The sequence below is a fragment of the Nematolebias whitei genome, chromosome 15, assembly GCF_014905685.2.
Source record: "Nematolebias whitei isolate Nwh7 chromosome 15, NemWhi1, whole genome shotgun sequence".
Lineage (NCBI taxonomy): Eukaryota > Metazoa > Chordata > Actinopteri > Cyprinodontiformes > Rivulidae > Nematolebias > Nematolebias whitei.
The window spans coordinates 5414812-5424239 of NC_056512.1; the positions used below are offsets into that span (position 1 = coordinate 5414812).

Sequence of the window (9428 nt, forward strand, 5' to 3'; positions counted from 1 at the left end):
AGTTTGAGGCGAAACAAATCAGTCTGGATGATGTTGAATGCAGATTTCAAAAGCTGGAAAGCCTTAGCAACAGTTTTAGCTCGACAATAAACAACTGTGTCATCAGCATAGAAATGTATGGATGCATTAGGGATGTTTTTACCTACATTATGTATGTAGATTGTAAAGAGGGTGGGTCCTAAGACTGAGCCTTGTGGTGCACCATTGTTGACTGTTAAATAACTGGAGGAAGTACCATTATGTTGAACACATTGCCTCCGGTCTGAAAGATAGTTAGAGAACCAACCAATGGTGTGATCTGAGAAACCGATTTCTGAGAGTTTATGACACAAGATGTTATGATCCACAGTGTCAAAAGCTTTAGACAGGTCTAAGAAAAGTGCAGCACAATAATCTTTAGCATCCAGTGCTTCAACAACATCATTAAGAACCTTCAGTGAAGCAGTGGTTGTGCTGTGTTGTTTCCTGAAACCAGATTGATGTGGAGGTAAGATGTTAAATGAGTCCAGGTAATTTTTGATTTGAGAGTTTATCAGTTTTTCTAGAACCTTGGCTAAAATGCAGAGTTTAGAGATTGGTCGATAGTTGTTCAGTGAGGTGGGGTCACCTCCCTTCAGCAAAGGAAGAACAAAGGCTGTTTTCCAAGTGTCTGGGATGGAGTTTTGTCTTATGGAGAGATTGAAGATGTGGGTCACAGGGACTGTGATGATATGAGCAGCCAGCCTTAAGAAATAAGGTGGAAGTTCATCTGGACCTGCAGATTTTTTAGGATCAAGATCTTTTAACAGTTTATTGACCTCACTGACTGAGAATGGAGAAAAAGAGAAGGTGTGATTAACTGAGGATTGACTTGTAGGAGGGATTTGATTTGTAGAAGTTTGGTTATTAAGTGAAGTGGCTGATTTTCCATTAGTTACTGTGTCAAATAAAGAACCAGAAGCAACAAAATGTTTGTTGAGACAGTTCAGGATCTCGTGCTTATTTGACACAGGAACAGAGTTAACGAGAAGTTGTGATGGGAGGTCAGATGATTGGGGGGTGCCTGAGAGAGATTTAATTGTTTTCCAGAATCTGTTGGGGTCATTTAGATTTTTGGAGGTCTGAGATAAGAAATAGTTTCGTTTTGCTGCTTTGACAGAAGTTGTACATTTATTCATCTGTCGGAAACTCAACCAATCAGTGTCTGAGTCAGATTTTCTCGCTGCGGCCCAAAGATGATCTCTCCTGTGCAGGAGGTCAGCTAGCTCTGGAGTAAACCAGGGGCTGTCTCGTCCCTTTATTCTGAACTGACGAAAAGGAGCATGTATGTTCAGGAAATAAATGAAATTATTATGGAAATAGTTCCAAGCAGAGTTCACGTCATCAGTTAACAGAATACGATGCCAGTCAAAGTGAGACAGATCCCAGAGGAATGACTGTTCACAGAAATGTTTCAGATCCCTTTTTTGAATTAATCTGGGCTTAGAAGGTGGAAGTTTACTATTTCTTAAAGCCGCTGTCACACAATGATCACTCAAAAGATCAGCGAATACACCTGTACCAGGGAATTTGTGAGGCATATTAGTTAGAAACAGGTCTAAGATGGAGGAATTGTCAGGATGGCTTTTATTTAATCTGGTGGGGGAGTCGATCAGTTGGGTTAAATTAAAAGACAAGCAACATTCCTTGAATTTGTCACAGAGGGGGGTCGACTTACACCAATCAATGTTGAGATCTCCTGCCAAAAAGATCTCTTTGAATTTTAAATTACCAAGGAATTCCTTAATGGCATTTAATGCTTCAGGTGAAGCTGTGGGGGGGCGGTAGCAGCAGACTACAGTTAAAACCTGGCCTCCATTCAAGGTGATGTTTACAGATAAGACTTCAAACTGGTTTGGAATTGTTTTGAAAGTCACAAGACTTGAAACCAGAGTGTCTCTAATGTAAATAATGACTCCACCCCCCCTTTTTTGACGATCACAGCGGTAGATGTTAAACCCATTGATTGCCACGTCATTATTCATTACAGATTTGTTGAGCCAGGACTCAGAAATAAAGATAACATCTGCCCCAGAAGAACTGACCAGGATTTTCACAGCATCAAGTTTTTTCAGAAGGCTACGAGCGTTTACATGCAGGAAATGGAGCCCAGAGGCGTTTTTAAAGTCATTTGGTGTGCTGTAATTAGTGGGGGGTCCAGGATTAGGTTGAATTCCTGAGAGCAATAACAACATTATTATCAGACATTTTCTTGAGTTTTTTGTGACTGATGTGTAATTACAAGAGTTAACAGTGTGACAATTAGCCCCCATAATCGAACCATGAGAAACATTAATGAAGACGCGATCATTCAGAACCCAAAAACAGTGAAAGTTGCAGTGATGGACAGATTCAGGTGTATTAACAAGATTCAGTGACTCCAGATAATCTGAGAACTGAAAATAGTGACAGTAATATGAATGATGCAGAAAAGATTCAGACCATAAAATGTCACAGTTCAAATGGGCAAACAAACCCGACGAGGTGGCCCAACTGCAGTTTAAGTCAGGCTGAGGGGGGCTCCGGCCCCCCTGTGAAGATGGATGGATGGATGGATGGATGCTCCCATGAGAAACAGAAGCTGGGTCCAGAATCAACAGGCCCAAACAGAAACTGAAAATTCGCAGCAAATAGCAGAGCGAGCTGCCAGAAAATCCTCCTGAAGTGAAAGGCATGGTCCAAGTTCGTTTCAGGTCAACAGGGGCCAACAACGTGATCCGGAATAAAATTAATTATTATCCAGGTGAGTTTGGATGGAGGCCTGAGCAACTCCGATACAAACTCCGAACTTCTCTCGAGCACCATGCAGCCCTGCTCCTCCACGCTGCTCCTCCGCTTCTCAGCACCCGACTGCACCGGGCACCCCCGGTGAAAAGCGAGACTGACCAGAGAGGCTGAGGCTGAAGTCGGCAACTGGTCCGGTCCGGTTCTGCTCCAGTTCGGCTCCGGCGCTCCAAGCACGAGAGACGAAGAGGCTGAAGATATCCCTGGCCCGGTTTTGCTCCGGTCCGGCGGCCCAGTCTAGCAGCGCGGTTCTGCTCCGGTCCGGCGGCCCAGTCCGGCGGCGCGGTTCTGCTCCGGTCCGGCAGCCCGGCGGCGCGGTTCTGCTCCGGTCCGGCGGCGCTTCAAAGCACCGGAGCGTCTCCTCCAGGTGAACACAACGACTCCACGGAGGTGGATCGTCCTTCAGTAAAAGTAACGGGCTGCTCACTGAAGCTGAGACCGGCTCTGTAGAAGACGAATTTCCCCACAGCCACCTCGATTCGGTTCAGGTCCAATTCGAGGGACACAGGTACACTTCCCCCACACCTATGGAAACACCACGAGGGCCAGTCCAGCTGAAAACCAGCGAAATACCACCCGGCGATATTTGTCGGAACCAGGTAGAACCACAAAGGTCCAGATAAGAGTTCGTTGAGGTCCAGGGAGAGAGAGAAAAAACACCGGACCTTCGTGCGTCGACTCCCCAGCTCGAGGGGTCACCTGGCCGGCAGGGTGCGCTCAGAGTGACCGATGGGGGGGGAGCGGCCGATCGGTCCAGGGCCAAAATATTATTTTTTTTTTTTTGGACGGTCCCGTCCGGCTCTCTGAGTCACTGAACACCGAATTCGGTTGGAAGGAGGACCAACTTTAGTCCGGTTCGAAAAACGGGTCAGTTTGATGATAAAAGACTGCAGAGAAGCCGGAGGGAGCTGCTGTCCATCAGCTCGCCGGAAGTGAAGTGAACATAAGAGGATCTGCAGTGGAAGTGGTCTCCAGCTACAAGTAATTGGGTGTGCACATGAACAACAACCTCAGCTGGAGCAACAACACCACCAGCCTGATCAAGAAAGCTTATCAGAGACTCTACTTCCTCAGACGGCTGAGGCGAGCTGGTCTGGGAAGCTCAGTCCTCACCTCCTGCTACAGGTGTGCAGTGGAGAGCATCCTGTGCTCCTGCATCAACAGGTGGCATGGAGGCTACACAGCTGCAGAAAGAAAAGCTTTGCAGAGAGTGGTGAAGGCTGCACAGAAGATGTTGGAATCAGCCTCCCCACCATCACAGATATCTACACCTCTAGAGAGGGCTACCTGCATCATGAAGGACCTCACTCACTCAGCACACACACTTTTTGCCCCACTCCCCTCAGGAAGGAGGTTGAGGAGCATTAAGTGTAGAACCACTAGACTGAGGAACAGCTTCTACCCTGAGGCTGTTAGACTCATGAATCTCTAACCAGAATAATCACTGTGAAAAATCACATCATGTTGCTGCTGATCTGTTTCATGTTGCTGCTGATCTGTTTCATTGTTGATGTGTTCATGCGTGCACATCCGCTCACACAGACTCATGTTCATGTTTGTGCTGATGTTCAATGTTTTTATGTTATGAGTGCTTAGTGTATATTTAGTTGATGTTTTTCTTAGTTCATATCTTAGATGTTATTACTGTTTTTCTTATACATTTTATTGTTGGATGTAACTGGGACCCTGTGTACATCATTTCGCTCCACCACATGTACCACATGAGGTGCGAATGACAATAAAGAATATCTGACTGATGTGTTCGGCATAATGGTGCTTCGTCTAGCTACCTAACGGTTACTAATGGCGTGCCACAAGGCTCAGTTTTAGGACACACCCATTTTAGAATTTATATAAATAATGTAGGTCAAAACATTCCTGACGCTTCCTTGATCTCTATGCCAGGGGTGTCAAACTCACAAAAGAGGGCCAAAATTAAAACTTTTTTCAAACTAAGGGCCAATTTCAGAAACTACATTAACTCAAACCAGATACCCATCATATTTTTTTGGTCACAGGTTCCTCAACAAGAGTTTGATTAGTCTCATTTGATGTTCTCTGTTGTGCTTTCAAAATCATAATCAAAGATTACTGAAAAAATTCAAGAGATGGAAATATTTTACATTTCACATATAATCTTGGGGTCCAGATAAGATGTCAACAAGGGGCACATTTGGCTCGTGGGCCTAGAGTTTGACACATATGCTCTATGCTGACTATACAGTTGTTTATTGCCGAGCTAACACAGTTGCCAAGGTTTTCCAGCTTCTACAGTCTGCATTCAACATTCAGTCAGACTTGTTCCATCTCAAACTGGTGCTAAATGTTGATAAAACCAAAGGGATGTTGTTTTCCGACAGAAAGTTGGTGCCAGCAACTCTTCTTCCCATCTCAGCCATGCACGGTGTTCCTATTGAGTTTGTAGATTTTTACAAATACTCGGGAAGTTGATGCACATCTCTCTTTTAAACTGCATGTCGAAAACTTGATAAAGAAACTGAAATTAAAACTGGGTTTATTTTTTTCCAGAAATAGATCTTGCTCAACTCTGAACGCCAGGAAAAGCCTTATAACTGCAACCTTCCTACCGGCCATTGACTATGGTGAAATTATTTACATGAATGCCCCTGCCAGCTGCTTGCAGATGTTGGATGCTGTCTACCATGGTGTGCCAAGATTCATAACTGGTTGTAACTACCGTACCCATCACTACACCCAGTACTCTATGGTCAGTTGGTCATAGTTATCTACACGTAGGCTCTCACACTGGTTCATTTTCATCTATGAATTCATTCTTGGTCTGCTACTTTCTTATATCTCCTCCCACATGTCACATTGTCAGTGCAGTTACAACCTGCACTCTCAGGCCTTCATTACCTGCAGTGTTCCCTCACTGCGGACTGAACTCAGCAAAAAGACCTTTAAATACTCAGCTCCTCTAACCTGGAACACCTTGCAACAGGAACTACAGCTGTCCACTTTGATTTATTTAAGGGATTTTAAACATTTGAAAAAGGTCAATAGAAACATCAAAGAAAATATGTTCTTATTTTTAGTATTTCACTTTGTTTAATAAAGCACCTTAATGTTTTTGTTTTATACCACTACTTTTATTTTAATTGCATTTTATTGTTTCTTATTGTTGTCTGTACTTTATATGTTGTCTGTCTAAAACAGTCTCTCTTGTAAATGAGTCCTCGTGACTCAATGAGACTAACCTGTATTTATAAAGGTTGAATGAAAAAAGTATTATATGAAATATTTTGTTCTTCCTACTTGGATGCACACGTGCTGTCCCAGAGCAGCTCTGCAGGAGGCGCTCTGGTAGATGATTGGCTGGCTGGAGCATAACGCAGCATAACCCTCTGTGGAATACTCTTCATAACGAGCGTTGATGACCAGTCGACACACCTTGACCAGCCCATCCCGGTCATCCTCGTGGAAGCAGGCGGAGCCGCTCTCGTACCTGCAGGACAAACAGGTGAGCGGTGTTTGTGAGACTCAGATAAAAATGTAAACTAGAACTATTCCAGGAGCAGAAAAACAAAACCAACTTATATACAACTATTACTTTGTGTCATCAACATCATTCATGTAACATTTTGCTAACAGGCAAACATGGTCCATGTTTTCAAAAAAGATTTTGCACAATATTTAGTGCTCATAGTGTGTCATGAATGACGCACAACAGGTACAATACCAAAATGTAAATGAGCATCTGTAAAATGCTGTGTGGTATATTATAAATCTTGTGCTGACTAATATCAATGATCTGTGGCAGTCATCTTGGATCAAGCTGGCATAAAAAGTTATTCAGCTGAAAATGTCATTTCATTATAATCCACAGAAATATTAGAAGAGAAACAAATTACTGCAGATATTTCTTTTGTTGTGATAATCAAAACATGCACCAATGTTTTAGTTTATTGACATGAACACCGGCATAAACAACTTATTGCATGTTTTTATTACTGTGTGTGTGTGTGTGTGTGTGTGTGTGTGTGTGTGTGTGTGTGTGCGTGTGCGTGTGTGTGTATTTTAGAAAAATATTTCACAAAACATTTTAACAAAACTCAGCAAGCAAACCTTGCTTTGAAAGCGAAGCTCACCTGCAGCTGATAACTTGTGAACAACTCGTTCTTGTGTCTCAGATGGTTTTATTTGTGACGTTTGGAGATGTGATGATTGTAACATTTGTGTGTTGTAAAGCTTGTGGACCCGAGGAAGAAGAGCCCTCTGCATCTATACTATAGTGAAGACTAATGAGGATCCTTAAATAAAAAATAAATAAATAAACCCTTAAGAGTTAATTAGATTCAAGATGGCAACCACAGCTCGTCAACCTCATGAATGACAAACATGGTTTTAAAGAGAACTCTACAGGTGTCACATTAAAGGGGACGAAATTGTAAAAATATTTATAAGTCTGCTTTTTATGTCAACTGTAACAGAGTTGTTAGAGCAGTCGTAATTCAGTTGCAGAGTTGGGACTTTGATAGCAGTCATAGTTGAAGTGTCCCTGGATAAGACAATGAACCCCTCATTGCCTCTGATGAGGCAATGAAGAAGTGTGTAGTAGAGTGCTTTATGAATGTGTGTGTAGTAAAGTGCTTTATGAATGCGTGTGTAGTAAAGAGCTGTATGAATGCGTGTGTAGTAGAGAGCTGTATGAATGCGCGTGTAGTAGAGTGCTGTATGAATGCGTGTGTACTAGAGTGCTTTATGAATGTGTGTGTAGTAGAGAGATGTATGAATGTGTGTGTAGTTGAGTGCTGTGTGAATGTGTGTGTAGTTGAGTGCTCTATGAATGTGTGTGTATTAGTGTGCTGTATGAATGTGTGTTTAGTATAGCGCTGTATGAATGTGTGTTTAGTAGAGTGCTTTATGAATGTGTGTGTATTAGAGAGTTGTATGAATGTGTGTGTAGTAGAGTGCTGTATGGATGTGTGTTTATTAGAGTTCTGTATGAATGTGTGTTTAGTAGAGTGTTGCATGAATGTGTGTGTAGTCGAGTGCTTTATGAATGTGTATGTAGTAGTGTTGTATGAATGAGTCTTTAGTAGAGTGCACTATGACTGTGTGTGTAGTAGAGTGTTTTATGAATGTGTGTGTAGTAGAGTGATGTATGAATGTGTGTGTAGTAGAGTGCTTTATGAATGTGTGTGTAGTAGAGTGCTTTATGAATGTGTGCGTAGTAGAGTGCAGTATGAATGTGTGTGTTGTAGAGAGCTGTATGAATGTGTGTGTAGTAGAGTGCTTTATGAATGTGTGTGTACTAAAGTGCTTTATGAATGCATGTGTAGTAAAGAGCTGTATGAATGCGTGTGTAGTAGAGAGCTGTATGAATGCGCGTGTAGTAAAGTGCTGTATGAATGCGTGTGTACTAGAGTGCTTTATGAATGTGTGTGTACTAGAGTGCTTTATGAATGTGTGTGTAGTAGAGAGCTGTATGAATGTGTGTGTAGTAGAGAGATGTATGAATGTGTGTGTAGTTGAGTGCTGTGTGAATGTGTGTGTAGTTGAGTGCTGTATGAATGTGTGTGTAGTTGAGTGCTGTATGCATGTGTGTAGTTGAGTGCTCTATGAATGTGTGTGTATTAGTGTGCTGTATGAATGTGTGTTTAGTATGGTGCTGTATGAATGTGTGTTTAGTAGAGTGCTTTATGAATGTGTGTGTATTAGAGAGTTGTATGAATGTGTGTGTAGTAGAGTGCTGTATGGATGTGTGTTTATTAGAGTTCTGTATGAATGTGTGTTTAGTAGAGTGTTGCATGAATGTGTTTGAAGTCGAGTGCTTTATGAATGTGTATGTAGTAGTGTTGTATGAATGAGTCTTTAGTAGAGTGCACTATGATTGTGTGTAGTAGAGTGTTGCATGAATGTGTTTAGTAGAGTGCAATATGATTGTGTGTGTAGTAGAGTGTTTTATGAATGTGTGTGTACTAGAGTGATGTATGAATGTGTGTGTAGTAGAGTGCTTTATGAATGTGTGTGTAGTAGAGAGCTGTATGAATGTGTGTAGTTGAGTGCTGTATGAATGTGTGTGTAGTTGAGTGCTGTATGAATGTGTGTAGTTGAGTGCTCTATGAATGTGTGTGTAGTTGGGTCCTTTATGAAAGTGTGTGTAGTAGAGTGTTGCATGAATGTGTGTGTAGTAGAGTGCTGTATGATTGTGTGTGTAGTAAAGTGTTGCATGAATGTGTGTGTAGTAGAGTGCTTTATGAATGTATGTGTAGTAGTGTTGTATGAAAGTTTGTGTAGTAGAGTGTTGTATGAATGAGTGTTTAGCAGAGTGCACTATGATTATGTGTATAGTGGAGTGTTGCATGAATCTGTGCGAAGTAGTGCGCTTTATGAATGTGTGCGCAGTAGAGTGTTGTATGAATGTTTGTGTAGTAAAGTGCTTTATGAATGTGTGCGTAGTAGAGTGCTTTATAAATGTGTGTGTAGTAGAGAGCTGGATGAATGTGTGTGTAGTAGAGAGCTGTATGAATGTGTGTGTAGTAGAGAGCTGTATGAAGGTGTGTGTAGCAGAGTGATTTATGAATGTGTGTGTGTAGTAGAGTGCTGTATGAATGTGTGTGTAGTAGAGTGCTGTATGAATGCGTGTGTAGTAGAGTGCTTTA

The 9428-nt window shown here is 42.1% G+C and overlaps 1 protein-coding gene and 1 long non-coding RNA gene across 2 annotated transcripts in view; both read right to left on the bottom strand.

The window, feature by feature from the left end:
* The window catches only part of LOC119422018, a 33566-nt gene extending 27467 nt beyond the window's left edge, over positions 1–6099 (bottom strand). Inside the window, exon 1 of the long non-coding RNA XR_005187392.1 lies at positions 6079–6099. This is a non-coding gene — a long non-coding RNA (uncharacterized LOC119422018). The remainder of the gene's footprint in view (positions 1–6078) is intronic.
* pdxdc1 (pyridoxal-dependent decarboxylase domain containing 1) overlaps positions 1–9428 on the bottom strand; it is a 163913-nt gene that overhangs the window by 87231 nt on the left and 67254 nt on the right. The window lies entirely within an intron of this gene.